Consider the following 20,168-nt stretch of genomic DNA (forward strand, 5'->3'; position numbering starts at 1 on the left):
AAGTGGTACAAAACTGCATTAATTCTATATTGTAGATGGGCCATATAGTTGCAGGCTTAAAAACCTTGCAAAGTTGCAATTCCCAGGATTGCATAGTATTGAGCCAGGGCTGCTAAAGTGGTACAAAACTGCATTAATTCTATAGTGTAGATGGGCCATATAGTTGCAGGCTTAAAAACCTTGCAAAGGTGCAATTCCCATGATTGCTTAATATTGAGCCAGGGCTCCTAAAGTGGTACAAAACTGCATTAATTCTATATTGTAGATGGGCCATATAGTTGCAGGCTTAAAAACCTTGCAAAGTTGCAATTCCCACGATTGCATAGTATTGAGCCAGGGCTGCTAAAGTGGTACAAAACTGCATTAATTCTATGGTGTAGATGGACCATATAGTTGCTCCAGGAGGTAGCTACAGCTGAGACAAACGATGCTTTTGCATTATCTTTCCTGCCCATGTTTTTGCCAATCCGCATTTGCAGACGGAGCAAAGGGCATCAACGGATGTGTGTCCCTGCTTCCCTTTGCCCAGACCAGCCTAGACTAATAAGCATGTAGAGATGATTGGGTTATTTCAGCTAATTTCCGCGGCACGAGGAGAAGCCCTGCTTTGCCGCAGCAATTATCTCCGAGAAAAAGAGGAGAATTGCGCCGATTATCCATTTGCGCTCTGACTCCTGCCGGGCCCTGATCTGTCGAGCCCAAGGGACTAATGAGGTTGCCCACCGTTTTCATTATGAATCGTGAGGGTTGAACAAAAGCCTTAAGAAGCCCAGATCCCCAGCAGGAACATTTGATGTACGGTGCGCCGAGGAAGGAAAAGTTTGGGCCTTGCAGTGGGATTAGATTGCCCTCCGCCCGGAAATAGAGGCTGCAACTCCTCCAACATCCAAGGAGGAAAAGTCAGCAAAACATTACAGGTACACTTTACTTAAGCAAGTGTTTCCGGGCATGGTTTTGGTCCCAGAGGCAGCAATAACATGAGACGAAATGTGCCTGTGACACAAAAAACGTTGAACAGGTCAATATATTCCAACATTCATTCAAAACTGACAATAAAGACCTGTGCGAATTGAAAGAAACTGGTCAAGGAAGCCTTCCATCAATTTAAAAAACTATCCAGACTTACAGAGATTGCTTGGAAACCTTTCCAAAATGCAACTTTTTTTTCCACCACTTTCCACTATAATTTCCATTTTGGTGGCCAAATTTATACATGCATCCTCGTATATGTGTGTATACACAAACACACATATGCTCACACTGAGTATAGTGTATATAATCTATGTATCTCCCCGCAAGTTGTTGTTGTTGTTGTTGTTGTTATATAGCTCCAATTTTTTTCTCTTGGTGTCTTGGTTTTCAGTCCTGTTCTTGGGGCACTGGTTTAGAAAATTACATTGGATAGACCACATCAGCTCTAGTTTCTTAGATATTGTTATCATGGCTTTCTGTGGACAAGCTATAGGTATCTTTATCTCCCTCCTTTTACAATTCATTTATGTTATTTAAGGGATTCTTGAGGCAGCTGCTGCTTAGCTTGCCTGTTGTAGATAGGCACACAACAGGACTGGCTAGACTAGTAAAATCCTGCTTTTTCCCATTGTCTTATTTTTCACAATTGCACTGAAAATTGGTGTTCCTCTAGCTAGCTCTCCTAATGCTGCTGAAAAACCTTCCAACTAAACAGAGGATTAGGAGAAAATGGGGAGTTGTGCAGGCATTACATGCAGCTTCTTTGGGGGCATCTGCACAGTAGAATGAGTGCAGTTTGACCCCACTTTGATTGCCATGGCTCAATGCTGTATATTCCTGGGAGTTGTAGTTTGATGGGGCACCAGAATCCTTTGGTGGTGAAGGCTAAAGCCCTTGTAAAGCTACAATTCCCACAGCATTGAGCCATGGCAGTGCTAGTGAGCTCTAAAGTCTCAATTCTATGCACCCTTTGTCATAGGCTTTGTTGATTGTAATATGCATGTTCTTATATTTGGACTCTAATCAATTTCTTTTAATCTGGGCTTTGGTGGAAATGCTATGGAATCCTGGGAGTTGTAGTTTTCTGAGGTTGGTATTTAGCCTTCTCGGCCAAAGAGTGCTAGTGGATCCCCAAGCTACAACTCCCAGGGTTCCATAGCACTGAGCCGTGGAGATCCAAGTGGTGTTAAACTGCATGAATTCTTCAGTGTAGATGCACCCTAAGTCACACTCTCTCAGCCCCAAAGCAAGGCAAAGGTTAAACACTCTCTGAACAAAGTAAGACCCCATGATAGATAGGTTCACTTAATTGTTGCCAGAAGATGGATGTCGCACCTCAGGTTAGCTTCACCTTGCTAAATACACCAGGCTGTACACATGTTGAAGTCTTTTGTAGTTTATTAGGAAATAGGAAAATAATAGTTCTTAAAAAGCAGAAGTAAAGTTCCAAAAGATTGTTGGAAAACAAGGCTATAAAGAATAATCCAAGAAAACGTTAGGCATAAAACAAGGTTCCATGAATGCTTGACAAAGTCCCATGAACATGAATACATCAAGGCTGCAAGATAATCCAGGAAAGCAAGAGCTGGATCCAAACGAGAAGTTGCTTTGACAAAGATTTTTCTCTCAGCACACTCTTTTAATACCCTTTGCACAGCATGAATACATTTCTTTGCCCTCTGACCTTCCTCTTGTTTGCTATTCTGGCACTCCTGCGAATCCTGAATTCCAAACGGCCAGCTCGATCCAAAGATTCTGTTTCATCAAGGCCAGACAGCTCGTTAACATTGGTGTCTGTCTGCATACTATCAGACTGGGAGCTGTCCTCCCTTTGCACCTGGCTAGCTTCAGTATCATCTTCAGAATCATCAACACCATTCCTTTCCGTGGGAAAGCCTCCCTGCTCCTCATCTGCCGCAGCAGGAACACTCTGAACCTGAATCCCATAATTCCCATCAGAGTCATCTTGAACCTGAATCCCATCATCTTGAACCTGAATCCCATCATCTTGAACCTGAATCCCATCATCTTGAACCTGAATCCCATCATCTTGAACTTGAATCCCATCATTTTGAACCTGAATCCCATAATTCCCATCAGAGTAATCTTGAACCTGAATCTCATCATCTTGAACCTGAATCCCATAATCCCCATCAGAGTCATTCTGAGGCTCTAGCTGAGCCACAACAATGGAAAGGATTTGAAGGCCCACAACCACAGTATTTATAGTTGGATATGTTGGCTGCAAGAGATTTGTTCTGGGCATTTCAACTAACTTCTTGAAGGTTTGCAATATCTGTAGGGAGATAAGAATGCTCCAAGGGCAGCCTCAAGGTAGTGGGTATGTTTCAGTCTGGATGGAAAAGGTGATTAAGGAAGGATGTGCCGACAGGTTTCAAGCATTGAGAAGGGATTTTTTTAGCAAGATGCAAGAGAACAGTCCTTTGGCCTCTCACTGAAGATCTACGACTAATGCTGCCTTTGCCCTGGGAGATCAAGGCTATCTCCATGTCCTCTGTGCGTTGCTTGCCTTCAGATGCTTTGGAGATTGGTACACTCTGTAGGCTTTTTAAAAAGCCCGTTTGCACGACAGGCAAAGAGAGCAAAGAGGATAAATAGCCAGGCAGGAGAGAGCCCTTCATCACTCCAAACAGGCAGACGATGCAAGGAAAGAGAAGATGTGCCTGGCTGGAGATTTGCCAATCTGCACTGGCTCCAGGAGGAAAACGGCAGGATTAACCACTGAAAAAAGGGATAAATTATGATGTAGGCTGTGCCTACACATTAGAATTAATGCAGTTTGATACCACTTGGACTGCCATGGTTCAGTGCTGTGGAATTGTGAGATTTGTTTGGTTATCTATCTATCTATCTATCTATCTATCTATCTATCTATCTATCTATCATGTCAGAAATGAATTAAGAATACAGTTACAATGTATAGAAAACCACAAACAAAGTCAAAAATTTGGCATTATACTACTTTTCCTTTGACCAGAAGCTGGCCAATTAGAATGTCTCTGATGTTGCTATAAGAAGGTGTTACATTGTGCATGTTGCAGGGCTCAGGCCGCATTGTAGTAAGTGGTTTGTAGTTTGCTCTTCTCCACACTTGCATGCTGTTGACTCCACTTTGTAGCCCCATTTCCTAAAATTGGTTCTGCATCTCGTGATGCCAGAGTGAATCCTGTTCAGTGCCTTCCAAGTCGCCCGGTCTTCTGTGTGCCCAGGAGGGAGTTTCTCATCTGGTGTCAGCCATGGATTAAGGTTCCAGGTTTTAGCCTGCCATTTTTGGACTCTTACTTGCCAAGGTGTTCCTGCAAGTTTCTCTGTCTATCTTAGGAAGCTATTTCCTGATTTAAGGCGTTGGCATGCTGGCTGATATCTGAACAGGGATCAACTGGAGATATCAAAGCCTTGGTCCTTTCATTACAGGCTGCTACTTCCCGACGGATATCAGGTGGTGCAATGCTGGCTAGATAATATAATTTCTCCAGTGGTGTTGGGCTTAGACATCGTGTGGTAATGCGCCTTGTCTCATTAAGAGCAACATTCACTACTTTGACATGGCGAGATGTTACAGTGGGCATGTGTATCCAAAAGCAGAGTAGCAAAGTGCAAGGGCAGATGTCTTCACTGTGCCTGGTTGTGATCCCCAGGTTGTGCCAATCTGCTTTCGTATGATATTATTTCTAGCAACCACCTTTTGCTTGATATTCAATAAGTGCTTCTTTTAAGTCAGAGCAAGGTCCAGAGCAACCCCAGGTATTTGAGTGTGCTGCAATGCTCCAGTGGGATTCCTTCCCAGCTAATCCTCAGAGTTCAAGATGCTTGTCTGTTCTTAAGGTGAAAAGCACACGTCTGCATTTTAGATGGATTAGGAATCAGCTGGTTTTCCCTGTAGTAGGCAGTAAGAGCACCTAAAGCTTCTGTTCAACCATTTCAAAGCTCCCTGCTTGAGCAGTGATGGCATGATCATCAGCATAGATGAAACTCTCTGTCCCTTCTGGCAGTGGCTGGTCTGTGTTTTAGATGGATTAGGAATCAGTTGGTATTCCCTGTAATAGGCAGTAAGAGCACCTAAAGCTTCGAAGTGACTGTGTTCAACTATTTCAAAGCTTCCTGCTTGAGCGGTGATGGCACGATCGTCAGCATAGACGAAACTCTGTCCCTTCTGGCAGTAGCTGGTCTGTGTTTTAGATGGATTAGGAATCAGCTGGTTTTCCTTGTAGTAGGCAGTAAGAGCACCTAAAGCTTCAAAGAGACTGTGTTCAACTATTTCAAAGCTTCCTGCTTGAGCGGTGATGGCACGATCGTCAGCATAGATGAAACTCTCTGTCCCTTCTGGCAGTGGCTGGTCTGTGTTTTAGATGGATTAGGAATCAGCTGGTATTCCCTGTAATAGGCAGTAAGAGCACCTAAAGCTTCGAAGAGACTGTGTTCAACTATTTCAAGGCTTCCTGCTTGAGCGGTGATGGCACGATCGTCAGCATAGATGAAACTCTCTGTCCCTTCTGGCAGTGGCTGGTCTGTGTTTTAGATGGATTAGGAATCAGCTGGTTTTCCTTGTAGTAGGCAGTAAGAGCACCTAAAGCTTCGAAGAGACTGTGTTCAACTATTTCAAGGCTTCCTGCTTGAGCGGTGATGGCACGATCGTCAGCATAGATGAAACTCTCTGTCCCTTCTAGCAGTAGCTGGTCTGTGTTTTAGATGGATTAGGAATCAGCTGGTATTCCCTGTAATAGGCAGTAAGAGCACCTAAAGCTTCGAAGAGACTGTGTTCAACTATTTCAAAGCTTCCTGCTTGAGCGGTGATGGCACGATCGTCAGCATAGATGAAACTCTCTGTCTCTTCTGGCAGTAGCTGGTCTGTGTTTTAGATGGATTAGGAATCAGCTGGTATTCCCTGTAATAGGCAGTAAGAGCACCTAAAGCTTTGGAGAGCTTCTGTTCAACCATTTCAAAGCTCTCTACTTGAGCGGTGATGGCACGATCATCAACATAGATGAAACTCTCTGTCCCTTCTGGTAGTGGCTAATCATTTCTGTGAATGTTGAACATTGATGGAGCAAGCACACTCCCTTGTTTTAGCCATCTGCTTCTCTGACTCTGGAAGTAGTTTGGTAGTTTGGTGAGATGACAGCATGAAAAAGGTTTAAGACCTTGCAATACTACAATTCATGATCCTATAGCATGATGTGATGGCAGTTAAAGTGGTGTCCAACTGCATTTATTCTACAGTGTAATAATAATGTTGGAGTGCACCAAAGAATTCCTTAGCAAACTCAACGGTGCCTTATTGACTATAGCAAAGCCCTTGATTGTATAGCTCAGGCATGGGCAAACTTCGGCCCTCCAGGTCTTTTGGACTGCAACTCCCACAATTCCTAACAGCCGATAGGCTGTTAGGAATTGTGGGAGTTGAAGTCCAAAAGACCTGGAGGGCCGAAGTTTGCCCAAGCCTGGTATGGCTCATACAAAAAGCTATTGATATATAAATGCTCAGGACAAAAGGCTGCTTTTAGGACAGAATATGGAGAAACTGAACTGTTTCCAATTGGCAAAGAGGGTCAAACAGGGCTGCATTTTATCACTCGATCTGTTTACTTGTATGCCAAACATAACATACATAAAGCGGTATTGGATTCGGAGGAAGGAGACGTGGAAATCGGAGGAAGGAACCCCAGCCATCTAAGATATGCAGATGACACCTTCTTAGATGCAGAAAATAGACTTGGAAAAGCCAAGGCAGAAAAAGCAAAGGCCGTTTGAAAGCTGAATATTAAAGAAAGGAAAATAATGACCGTGGATGATTTACAAAACTTTAAAATAAGCAGTATTGGATGTATTGTCAAAGGCTTTGATGGTCAGGATCACTGGGTTGCTGTGAGTTTTCCGGCTGTATGGCCAAGTTACAGAAGCATTCTCTCCTGACGTTTCACCCACATCTATGGCAGGCATCCTCAGAGGTTGTGAGATATACCTCACAACCTCTGAGGATGCCTCCCATAGATGTGGGCGAAACGTCAGGAGAGAATGCTTCTGGAAAATGGCCAGACAGCCCGGAAAATGCACAACAACTCATTGGAAGTGTTCAAGATTTCTCATAATTCACTTCAGTCATAAACCAGAATGGAGATTTCAGACAAGAAATCAGAAAAAGATGAGGTCCATGGAGGGACTGAGCAAGATCATAAGATATATCACTGAATACTAAAGTGACGATGTTCCATGCTGTCACATCTACCCCATTTATATGTGATTGTGGAAGCTGGACAGCGAAAAAATTGGACAGGAAGAAAATAAACTCCTTTGAAATGTAATGCTAGAGAAGACTTCTGTGGATATATTGTCGATTGCCTGAAAGGCAAATAAAGGGGCTTTAAAGCAAATCAGTGGAACCCTCAGTGGCATCAGGTAGCCCCAGCTTCTGCCAACCTAGCAGTTCAAAAACATGCAAATGTGAGTAGATCAATAGGTACTGCTCCGGCGGGAAGGTAACGGTGCTCCGTGCAGTCATGCCAATGGCCACATGACCTTGGAGGTGTCTACGGACAACGCCGGCTCTTCGGCTTAGAAATGGAGATGAGCACCAACCCCCAGAGTCGGATATAACTAGACTTCATGTCAGGGGAAAACCTTTACTGACTGAAGTTGCTATGCTTTGGACACATCTTGAGAAAGCAGGACTCACTAGGAAGGACAACACTAATAAAAAACCAGATTTTTTATTATTTATTATTGTTAATAAATAGTAAAAATAATAAATATTATTTATTGTTTATTAGGGACAACAATTTGCTTTGATATTGTTTACAACACTATGTAACATGATGTTTGTTCCTGGGTTGTCAATGTCATTTCCTGGTTGGTTCTACAGTATCATAAAAACATGCGAAAAGTGTAACAAACTGCAAAAACTTTGTTTCTGTGGGAGGGACATCCTGTAGCACGTTTTGCTATAGTTTTTCAATGAATAGCTCATCAAGTCTCAACCAATTCAACATACAGTAGAGTCTCACTTATCCAACATTCGCTTGTCCAACATTCTGGATTATCCAACGCATTTTTGTAGTCAATGTCTTCAATACACCATGATATTTTGGTGCTAAATTTGTAAATACAGTAATAACTACGTAGCATTACTGCCTATTGAACTACCTTTTCCGTCAAATTTTTTGTATAACATGATGTTTTGGTGCTTCATTTGTAAAATCATAACATAATTTGAGGTTTAATAGGCTTCTCCTTAATCCCTCCTTATTATCCAAGATATTCGCTTATGCAACGTTTTTGCCGACCCATTTATGTTGGATAAGTGAGACTCTACTGTATTTATTATTGTTAATAAATAATAAAAATAATAAATATTATTTATTTTTATTGTTTATTAGGGACAACAATTTGCTTTGATATTGTCTACAACACTACGTAACATGATGTTTGTTCCTGGGTTGTCAATGTCATTTCCTGGTTGGTTCTATCATAAAAACATGCAAAAAGTGTAACAAACTGCAAAAACTTTGTTTCTGTGGAGGGGACATCCTGTAGCACGTTTTGCTATAGTTTTTCAATGAATATCTCATCAAGTCTCAACCAATTCAACATAGTTTGTAGCAGTTGCATGAGCAAAGTTTCTGGAGTAGAATAACTACTTTTAAAGTAAGGACCACACAATTAAGCAGGAAATAACACTTTCAAAACAGGAACAAAATTTTAAAAAACATTTTGTTACATAGTGTATCTTGAATATCCACAGATTTTGCTATCTATCCATGTGGTTCTGGAAACAAAACCCAGTGGATATGGAAGACCCACTGTATTTTATTCAATAAATCAATAAACGTGAACAGGAAGAAGTCAATGTGTTGTCAAAGTCAGTTTTCTGTCTCATAGTACTAGAAGCCAGTGGTGAATTAAACCCTGTAGCCAAATGGTAGACACTTTAGAGCAAATAAATGTAAGACCCTTTTCCTCTCCCGGTGCATTTCGAGACTGTGGAACTCCATGCTTCAAGATATAGTCATGGATACCCATTTGGAAAGTGGATTGGAGATTCAGGGAAAATTAGGCTTTGGGGCTGCCGGTGCACTCTTCCTTATTTTCCTTTCCTTTCATACAAGAGAGCATTTTACTATGTCATTGTCTATAACGGGACTTGAATATCCATGGATTTTGCTATCCACGGGGGTTCCTGCAACCCAATCCCAGCAGATACCAAGGACTCATGATATTTAACTAAATTAGCCTGTAACAGTGTTTAGGGTGAAGATATTTGTTTGCATCATAGAACTTGAACCTAGTGGTGAATTGGCCACAAGGAAAACACCTTCCTTGTTAAAAAAATTACCATTTTTGGATGAACAGTAGCTATGGGAGAGGATATTGGATTGGCCACGCGTTAACTTAGGCCAATACTGGAATAGCAAACCATTTTGGGGCGAAGGCCGGCCTGGTTGCTGCTTTTGGAAACAGTTTGAGCAGGGCATGGAAACGTCTCGGTCAGGAGTTGTTAGGAATGGAAACGTGGGCGAACGGCAGGGTTTAGCTCTTTGTCATCATCATGCCTTTTGATGCCGGGGAAGTATTCCCTTGCAGAGAGAAACTCCCTGACCTGAATGCGCTTGGAGCTGCATTTTTCACACTTCGGCACGTATGTTTTTTTACCTGCTGGAGTCAGGCTCAGCTGATCTCTCCCCTGCTGCCTCGCTCTTGATGTGAGAGGTGTCTTGATGCATCGCGTCCTGGTACATCTGACATTGATGCGCCGGAGGGAGTGTGCGCACGGAACGGAGGAGGCAGCTTTGGTCACAGCCAGCGCCACTTGCCCAAGTTAGGGAAGGTCTGGTCCGGAGGAATGGCAGGCAAAGAGTGGCCACGGATGACCGGTGGGCCCTGGACCCTGAAGCCTGTCATCAGCCCATCCAAATGGGACCCAATGTGCCATATGGGAACCACATTCCACCACTCAAAATCATAGACTTGGAAGAAACTCCGACGACCATCATGTCAGAGTAATTTGCAGCGCAGCAGTAGTTGGATCGAATCAGTGGAACGCAGAACGAAGTGACATCAGAGACGATGGTAAAACTATATACAAGTTTTACTGAAAGCAGTAATAAAGACAAACAGATTTGCAGACAAACACAGGACTTGACTCTTCTCTACTCAGAACTGAACGGATGCAATCAGTAATGCATACACACTTGTGTCTGGACACTCCCCAGTTCCAGCCACACATCAAGGACATCACAGCTTCTCAGTAATTAACTCTTTCTAGACTATAGTACACTCTGGATGATGCAATCAGTATGCAATACAGGCAAGACACAAATTTCATTTAAACACTACCAATACACAAATCCCATATTAACACATCCAACCCAACCCCCAGGAAAAAGCAGGAAAAGCACAATCAAAGCACCCCCGACAGATGGGCATCCAACATTATACCTGGAATCACCAACATCTCTGATTCTTCCCGCTTTTGTTTTAAATATTTAAGACTGACTTTTAACAGCAGTAGAATGGGCATCTTTCAGGAGTGTTTAGTTGTGGATTCCTGTGTGGCACAGGGTGGACTAGATGGCCTCTAGGGTCCCTTCCAGTGTAACTGTAAACTTTTATTACGGTCAATGACCAGCTTGTAAACCCTTCCAGTGGAAAAATGCTATGATTCTGTATTTTCTTCAACTGAAGTACGCTTGTGTGTGTATATGGATGCTAATCTCCTAATTGAAGTACAGTAGAGTCTCACTTATCCGACATAAACGGGCTGGCAGAACGTTGGATAAGCGAATATGTTGGATAATAAGGCGGGATCAAGGAAAAGTCTATCAAACATCAAATTAGGTTATGATTTTACAAATCAAGCACCAAAACATCATGTTATACAACAAATTTGACAGAAAAAGTAGTTCATTACACATTAATGCTATATAGTAATTACTGTATTTATGAATTTAGCACCAAAATATCACGATGTATTGAAAACATTGACTACAAAAATGCATTGGATAAATCCAGAATGTTGGATAAACGAATGTTGGATAAGTGAGACTCTACTGTAATAGTAGATGTTTGATAGTAGATGTTCTTGGTCTGATTTACCTTTAGAATGATTTCAGTGTATGGTGACTCCAGTGTATGGGTTTTTCTTGACTGATTGATTCAGAATAGACCACCCTTTGCCTTCTGCTAAGGTAGAGAGCATGGTATAGTGGATTGGTGTGAGTTTTTTCGGGCTGTATGGTCATGTTCCAGCAGCATTTTCTCCTGATGTATCTGTGGCTGGCATTTTCAAAGGTTCTGTGGGCAGTGTATATATAGCTGTGGAATAATGTCCATGGTGGGAGAAAGAACCCTTGACTCTTTCAAGCAAGTGTAAATGTTGCAATTAGCAAGCTTGAACAGCATTGAGTAGCTGCAAATGAACACCAGTTTCCTCCTGGCCTTGTGATGTGTTGTGAGCAGGATGTGAGCCACAGAACGCTCTCTGGCAAAAGCAAACCGGTTTGCTGGAGGGCTTTCCCTTGCGCTGGGGTCTCTCCTTCCTGATGGATGGGGAGAAAGAGCTTCTGCCTTGTGATAAAGAGACTCCACCTGTTATTAATCTCTGTCTGTCGCTGACAGTAAGCCTAGGGGAGAGGCAAGAGGTGGCATATTTTACAGCTTCACTTCTGGAAGGAAAAATTGTGGTTCCAGCCTTAGAAGCACACCGGTGAATAAATCTCCTCTGGAGCTGGTGTGTTTGCAACCAGGATACAATTCAGAAGCTCACAGGCCCAGTGAAACTCCTGGGAGTTTGGAAAAGGGCTGTTGCACCGTGCACGATTGTAAGGTCAAGGTCAAGGTTTTCCCCTGATATTGAGTCCAGTTGTGTCCAACTCTGGAGCTTGGTCTCATCTCCATTTCTAAGGTGAAGAGCCGGCATTGTCCATAGACACCTCCTAGGTCATGTGGCCGGCATGACTGTATGGAGCGCCGTTACCTTCCCACTGGAGCAGTACCTATTCACTTACTCACATTTGCATGTTTTCGAACTGCTAGGTTGGCAGGAGCTGGGGCTAACACCGGGTGCTCATTCCGCTCCTAGGATTTGAACCTGGGACCTTTTGGTCTCACTGAAGTGAATAGCTGACTGAATACAAAATGGAGTCCTGAGTCTAAACATGCTCAGTACAATCACATGTCTATAACCCTACCACACCAAAGAGGTACAGTCAAACTGGCAAATCAACATACGTATGGAATACAGGTTAGCAAATATATACATTAACAAATAAATAGTATAGGCTTGGGTATCTATTGCTCTACTCACATTTGCATGTTTTCGAACTGCTAGGTTGGCAGAAGCTGGGGCTAACAGCGGGTGCTCACCCTGCTCCCAGGATTCAAACCTGCAGCCTTTCAGTCCACAAGTTCAGCAGCTCAGCACTTTAATATGCTGTGCCACCGAGGGCTCCGCATGACTGTATTTTAATTGCTGGCATTTTAATTGCCGTTGCTCTATCTTATGTCCCTGGGATTTGTAGTTCAGAGACTTTGGAATTAAGGCCAAGATCGAAAAATCAGCCAGTGACCCAAAATGCAGACTGTGCCAGGAAGCCGACGAAACCATGGATCATATCCTCAGCTGCTGTAAGAAAATTGCACAGACAGACTACAAACAGAGGCACAACTATGTGGCCCAAATGATCCATTGGAACTTATGCCTCAAGTACCACCTGCCAGTAGCAAAGTTCTGGAACACAACACACCAGACATCACAGTTGTGGAAAAGAAAAAGGTTTGGATCATTGATGTTACCATCCCAGGTGACAGTCGCATTGACGAAAAACAACAGGAAAAACTCAGCCGCTATCAGGACCTCAAGATTGAACTTCAGAGACTCTGGCAGAAAACAGTGCAGGTGGTCCCGGTGGTGATGGGCACACTGGGTGCCGTGCCAAAAGATCTCAGCCGGCATTTGGAAACAACAGACATTGACAAAAATCACGATCTGCCAGCTGCAAAAGGCCACCCGACTGGGATCTGCGCGCATCATCCGAAAATACATCACACAGTCCTAGACACTTGGGAAGTGTTCGACTTGTGATTTTGTGATATGAAATCCAGCATATCTATCTTGTTTGCAGTGTCGTTGGGTCAATAATAATAATAATTGTACTCTGCTTTTCTGTCTTTTCGAACCCAAAGCCATTTGGAACCTTAATAATGTATTTATCATGTCAGAAGCAAATTGAAAATACAATTATAATGTATTAAAAAAAACACAAACAAAGTTAAAAACTTGACATTATGCTAAATTTCTTTGACCAGAACCTGGCCACTTGGACTGCCTCTGGTGTCCCTGTGAGAGGGTCATCCGTTGTGCATATGGCAGGGCTCAGGCTGCATTGTAGCAAATGGTTTGCTCTTCTCCAAACTTGCATGTCGTGGACTCTACTTTGTGGCCCTATTTCTTAAAGCTGGCATTGCATCTTGTGGTGCGAGAACGCCTTCCAAGCTGTCTCGACTTCTGTGTGCCCAGGGGGGAGTGTCTCATCCAGTCTCAGGCACTGATTGAGGTTCTGGGTTTGAGCCTGCCACTTTTGGACTCTTGCTTGCTGAGTTGTTCCTGCGAGTATCTCTGTAGATCTTAGAAAGCTGTTTCTTGGTTTAATGCGTTGGCTTTCTGGCTGATATCCGAACAGAGGATGGGCTGGAGATGTCACTGCCTTGGTCCTTTCATTGGTGGCTGCTACTTCTCGACGCATATCAGGTGATGCAAAATAGAATGGAACATAAAATATTTCAAATAAATCAGTGTATTAAACAGATATACTGCAAGTCACCCTGGCTGTGGTCCACCAGGTTATTCTCCTCTTTTGTGCCAGTTTTCTGTACTTATAACCCGTCGGGGGAAAGCAATACTTGCAATTTTCCTATACCTTCATAATTGTTTTTCTTTTCCACAGGGCAATGAGTGAAATCTCAACTTGGTGAGCGGAGAAAATCAGGAGGAAAGAATTCTGTAACTCAACCAAGTGACTTGCAAGGAGGGCTAACTGCTCCCGGGAAAGAACTGGTACGTGGTGTTTCTTGTTTGCATACGTTTGACGTGATGCGTTTTCTTCTTCGATTACAGAATGAGCACGTCTCTTGCTCCTTGCTTTTTAGGCAGGATAATCATATGTAGGTAAAAAGTAAAGGTTTTCCCCTGACATTAAGTCTAGTCGTGTCCGACTCTGTGGGTTGGTGCTCATCTCCATTTCTAAGCCCAAGAGCCGGCGTTGTCCATAGACGTCTCCAAGATCATGTGGCCATTGGCATGACTGCATGGAGTGCCGTTAAATTCCCGCTGGAGCAGTACCTATTGATCTAGTTACATTTTGCATGATTTTGAACTGCTAGGTTGGCAGGAGCTGGGGCTAACAGTGAGAGCTCACCTTGCTCCCTGGATTCAAACCACTGACCTTTCAGTCAGCAAGTTTAGTAGCTTAGTGATTTAACCTGCTGCGCTATTGTGGGCTTCATATGTAGGGTTATGCAAAATTCCATTGGACAATTTGGATTTCGGATAATTTTGGAGATCTGGCCCCTGAGCCTCCGGAAATGAACCGGGAAAGAGCCTGGAACAAAAACATGGCATCTAATCTTTCGGCTAAAAACTGAGGAAAGATTAGTTGATTCAGACTTACTTTTCATCATTAGTATTCTGACTGTTTGTTTGTTTTGCAAGCGCAATCAGCAATCTCTCCGTGGTGAGAGAAATGGGGCTGAGCGGTGAACGCAGCCACAGCACTACATCACATTTCACAGGCTTGGTTTTGTCCATTCTCTTCTCTTGTGTCACACACTGTTTTGTACTTCAAATCCCAGAAATCCCTGTTGTAGTTTTAAAAATTTTTTATTGGTAAAAACTTTTTAAATTTTCCAAAAATCAGTGGATGGGTGAAACATCATGAAACTTGCTAGACTTCCAGCCATAAATGTGTCCTACAAGTGTGCCATGTTTCATCCTGATTGCCATATAAATGACAGAGAAACAAGCCTTCTTCTGTGACAGCTTCAGAAAACATGTTCATCGTTGGCAGAAATGTATCCAACTGCAAAAGGCCACCCGACTGGGATCTGCACGCATCATCCGAAAATACATCACACAGTCCTAGACACTTGGGAAGTGTTCGACTTGTGATTTTGTGATACGAAATCCAGCATATCTATTTTGTTTGCTGTGTCATGATAAAATAATTGTGATGAGTCATGGGCCATGTAGTCCCATTCCTGGCACTGTAGTGCCAGATGAAGAGGAAAACTTGGGTTTTTCACCGTCTCAGTCAGATTTGGAACTTTCCCAGCCAGATTTGGGAACCTTGCACCTGCAAGAGATTTGTCTTCCAGAAGTCTGTCAAACAAGCCCTGAGCCTAAATCTCCTGTGTTTTCTCGCCACGAGTTTTGTAAACAACAGAGGGGAGTTCAAGCGGCGTCTCGCAGGAGTGCTAGGATAGCTGCTAAGTATTCAGCTGATTAAGCCTGCTTTCCATGGGAAACTTTAAGGAGTCATGCATCTGGACTCAGAGAATAGCTTTCGTTTCTGGTTCTCCAGAGAACTGCTCTTTGGTGGGAAAACTAGACCCTATTTAGGTGTTTTGCCCACAAAGGGTTCTTGCGGAGTCAATTCGTCAGCTACGGGAGTAAGTTGTGTGTGGACAGCGCGCTCCTGTTTCCAAGCCTTCGTTCCCGTTTTCAGCCTTGTTTACCTCCACGGATCTTGCCTTGTTTCCTAGGACTTAGCCTTGTTTTTCCAGGACTCAGCCTTGCCTTGTTTCCCGGATTTTGCCAAGTAATTCCACGGATCTTGTCCTTGCTTCTCGTTCCTTGCTGCCTTGTACCAAGCCTTGTTTCAAGTTACTCCATAGCCTCGCTCAAGTTTCATGGACTAAAGGACCTTGTCATCTCCCCTCACTTTGCCTGGCAAAGTGAGTGTTTCGGTTATTGGATTACAACTTTGGACCTTAATATTTCATATTGGACATTGTTTCTTTGGACTAATTTTGACCTTTCCTGAAAGGTCTAATTCTGGACTATTTTCTACACTTGTTTTTATTAACTTTATATACTCCTTCAATAAAGATATTAGATAGATTCTGGCCTCTGTGTATGGTTATTGGTGCTCTGCAGCCTGGGTCTTGACAATAATAATAATAATAATAATAATAATAATAATAATAATAATAGTATCTGCATAGAGGTGGCCTAACCTTTGTTGCCTGGAGGCATCCTCTGTTTGGGGAGTGTTGACTAGCCCTTGAGTGCTTGTTTCCTGGAGTTCTCCTATTTCTGAGTGGTGTTCCTTATTTACTGTCTTGATTCTTGATCCACAAGTACATGGACAATTTCAACAGAAAGGAGGAAACCATGAAAATTAACAAAATTCGGTTATCAGTGTTGAAAAGACATCAGAATCAAGACAGTAAATAATGAACACCCGTCAGAAACAAGGGAAGTCCAGACAGCAAACAACCAAGTGCCAGTGAACACCTCCCAAACAGAGGATGCCTCCAGGCAACAAAGACAAGGCTACCTCTATGCAGATACCCTCACTGACTTTGCAGCTTCATGGCTACTCAGTGCTATTCAAGCTTGCTCATTGCAACATTCACACTTGAAAGGGTTCTTTCTCCTACCCTGGACATTATTCCACAGGTATATATACACTCCTCCACTTGCCTCACTGCGAACAGAACCTCTGAAGATGCTGGCCACAGATGCAGGCGAAACATCAGGAACATGGTCATACAGCCCGAAAACCTCACAGCAACCTAGTGATTGTGGCCATGAAAACCTTCAACAAGATATTTCAGAGTTGGATTTTTTTAGGGGAAACAGTCTGGTATACTGTGCTGGACTCTTGTTGTTTTAATGGTTTATGTTCTTAATGTGTTTTTGGGTTTGTGGAAGTTGCCTTGCTTTTTCACGTTGGCCTTTGTGGGAGTGGGACGGGACTGTGCCAAATGGGAATAGATTGTGCTGAGTGATAATCTCACCCCAGACATTCATGCAACCAGCTTGGTTTTCTCGTTTCGGAGCAGCCCTTGGCCATATATGGCTAAAGCCAGGAGCTCCTGGCTGTTGCCTACCGAAGCCGTAAGTTTCCTGTTTGAAGGAAAACAGTGCTCTGCTTTCATGGTCTTGGCTTTTGCATCCCATTCCTATCCAAGAATGGCAGGGTTTTGCTTTCTTTAAAGATTGTAAGCACTCCGTTCCTGGAAGCACCTCCTCAAAATGAAGTATCTGTCTCCTATCCCCCCAAGTAGGGTTATCAGGATTTGACTGTCACTGGAATGCATCACTGCACCTTGCAGGGAAAGTTTGATCCCTCAAATCCCCAAACTAAGGCCCTGATGCGGCCCATCGAAGCCATTTATCCGGCCCCCACGACACAAGGGCAGAAGGGAGTTGGGCTAAATGGCCCAAGGGGTCTCTTCTTCTCTTACAACCATTATTATTATTATTATTATTATTATTATTATTATTATTATTATTATTATTATTATTATTGACACAATGACGTTGTATGACACAGCAAACAAGATAGATATGCTGGGTTTCGTTTCACAAAATCACAAGTCGAACACTTCCCAAGTGTCTAGGACTGTGTGATGTATTTTCGGATGCTGCTGCAGATCCCAGTAAGGTGGCCTTTTGCAGTTGGCAGATTGTAATTTTGTCAATGTCTATTGTCTCCAAATGCCGGCTGAGATCTTTTGGCACGGCACCCAGTGTGCCCATCACCACTGGGACCACCTGCACTGGTTTCTGCCAGAGTCTTTGAAGTTCAATCTTGAGGTCCTGATAGCGGCTGAGTTTTTCCTGTTGTTTTTCTTCAATGCGACTGTCACCTGGGATGGCAACATCAATGATCCAAACCTTGTTCTTTTCCACAACTGTGATGTCTGGTGTGTTGTGTTCCAGAACTTTGTCAGTCTGGATTCGGAAGTCCTACAGTATCTTTGCGTGCTCATTTTCCAATACTTTTGCAGGTTTGTGATCCCACCAGTTCTTTGCTGCTGGGAGGTGGTACTTGAGGCATAAGTTCCAATGAATCATTTGGGCCACATAGTTGTGCCTCTGTTTGTAGTCTGTCTGTGCAATTTTCTTACAGCAGCTGAGGATATGATCAATGGTTTCATCTGTTTCCTTCCACAGTCTACATTTTGGGTCATCAGCTGATTTTTCAATCTTGGCCTTAATTGCATTTGTCCTGATGGCTTGCTCCTGGGCTGCAAGGATCAGGCCTTCTGTCTCCTTCTTCAGGGTCCCATTCGTGAGCCACAGCCAGGTCTTCTATTATTATTATTATTATTATTATTATTATTATTATTATTATTATTATTATTATTGCTCCTGGGCTGCAAGGATCAGGCCTTCTGTCTCCTTCTTCAGGGTCCCATTCGTGAGCCAGAGCCAGGTCTTCTCCTTATCAGCTTTTCCTTCAATTTTGTCAAGGAACTTTCCATGCAATGTTTTGTTGTGCCAGTTGTCAGCTCTAGTTTGTAGTGTGGTTTTCTTGTACTGGTTTTTTGTCTGCTGTGCTTTGAGGAGTTTCTGATTTTTATTATTATTATTTGAAACACAACAAGATGAGTCCATAGCAGACACTCTCTTGCCTGTTGAATTGGATCACACATTGGACACTTCCCAAGTGTCTAGGACTGTGTGATGTATCGGCGAATAATGTGAGCAGATGCCAGTAAGGTGGCCTTCTGCAGCTGGCAGATGGTAATTTTGTCAGCGCCGATTGTGTTTAAGTGCAAGCCAAGGCCTTTAGGCACTAGACCCAGTGTGCCGATCACCACTGGGACCACCTTGACTGGCTTGTGCCAGAGTCGTCGTCGTCGTCATCATCATCATCATCATCATCATCATCATCATCATCATCATCATCATTATTATTAACATTGAGGCTGGGTGGCCATCTGTCAGGGGTGCTTTGCTTGTGCTTTTGGTGCACAAAGGCAGAAGGGGGTTGGACTCAATGGCCCAAAGGGTCTCTTCCAACACTCTTTTTTATTGTTGTTGTTGTTGTTATTAATTATTATTGCTCGATGGCCAACTATAGTCCGGCCCTCCAATGGTCCGAAGGATTGTGAACTGGCCCCCTGTTTAAAAAGTTTGGGGACCCCTGATCTAGGGAATCAATCGATCAAAGGAGGATCTTCTTGGCAACGTCCTGGGCTCTTTAACCGGAAATGGGACTCTTGCCTTGCTTTCGAATCCAGATGTTTAGGAAGAGAGAGAGTGGCCGATGGAGAGATCGCTTGGGGTTCGGATTGGGGGAACCTGTGGCGGCCGGCCGAGGCCACACCGTGCCTTGTGGGTAAACATCCGGGAGTTAAGGAGGAAGCAGATGCAAAGGCACATGTTTTGCCAGCTGGGCACATTCCTCTTACGCTTTCCCAGTCGGAGTTTAGAAAAACGTGTGTGTGTTTATAGGACCACAGCTTCCACTATCTCCAACCAGCATGGCTAGAGATTTTGTTGATTTTGGGAACCGTAGTCTGTGGGCCGGGCTGTGGCACAGGTTGGTTAGCAGCCAGCTGCAATAAATCACTATGACCAAGAGGTCATGAGTTCGAGCCCAGCCCATGTCAGAGTGAGCACCCAACCATTAAAATAAAAAAATATCCCTGCTCGTTGTTGACCTATGCAACCCAAAAGATAGTTGCATCTATCAAGTAGGAAATTTAGGTACCACTTATGTGGGGAGGCTATTTTAACTAATTTACGATGTCATAAAAGTCATCCAGCAGTGTTGTTGTATGTTTTCCGGGCTGTATGGCCATGTTTCAGAAGTATTCTCTCCTGACGTTTCGCCCACATCTATGGCAGGCATCCTCAGAAGTTGGGAGGTATATGGAGAAACTAAGCAAGGAACTAGACTCTCCTGGACTTTCCAGAGATATATATAAACCTTCATTGCTTAGTTTCTCCATACCTCACAACCTCTGAGGATGCCTGCCATAGATGTGGGCGAAACGTCAGGAGAGAATACTTCTGGAACATGGCCACACAGCCCAAAAGACATACAACAACCCTGTGATCCCAGCCATGAAAGCCTTTGACAACACATCATCCAGCAGTGTTTGGAATGAGGAAGTATCAGCATCACAATGAATGATGAAGCAGCTGTTCCCTTTGTGGCTGGAAT

The 20,168-nt window shown here is 43.4% G+C and overlaps 1 protein-coding gene across 2 annotated transcripts in view; it reads left to right on the top strand.

Annotated features, from left to right (window-relative positions):
• Positions 1-20,168, top strand: part of lpp (LIM domain containing preferred translocation partner in lipoma) — a 420,779-nt gene that overhangs the window by 45,359 nt on the left and 355,252 nt on the right. For both annotated transcript variants that reach the window (XM_062976935.1, XM_062976933.1), the window contains exon 2: positions 13,932-14,041. The gene's annotated coding sequence lies outside the window, so the exon portion shown is untranslated. The remainder of the gene's footprint in view (positions 1-13,931; positions 14,042-20,168) is intronic.

The sequence above is a fragment of the Anolis carolinensis genome, chromosome 3 (assembly GCF_035594765.1).
Source record: "Anolis carolinensis isolate JA03-04 chromosome 3, rAnoCar3.1.pri, whole genome shotgun sequence".
NCBI classification, from domain to species: Eukaryota; Metazoa; Chordata; class Lepidosauria; order Squamata; family Dactyloidae; genus Anolis; species Anolis carolinensis.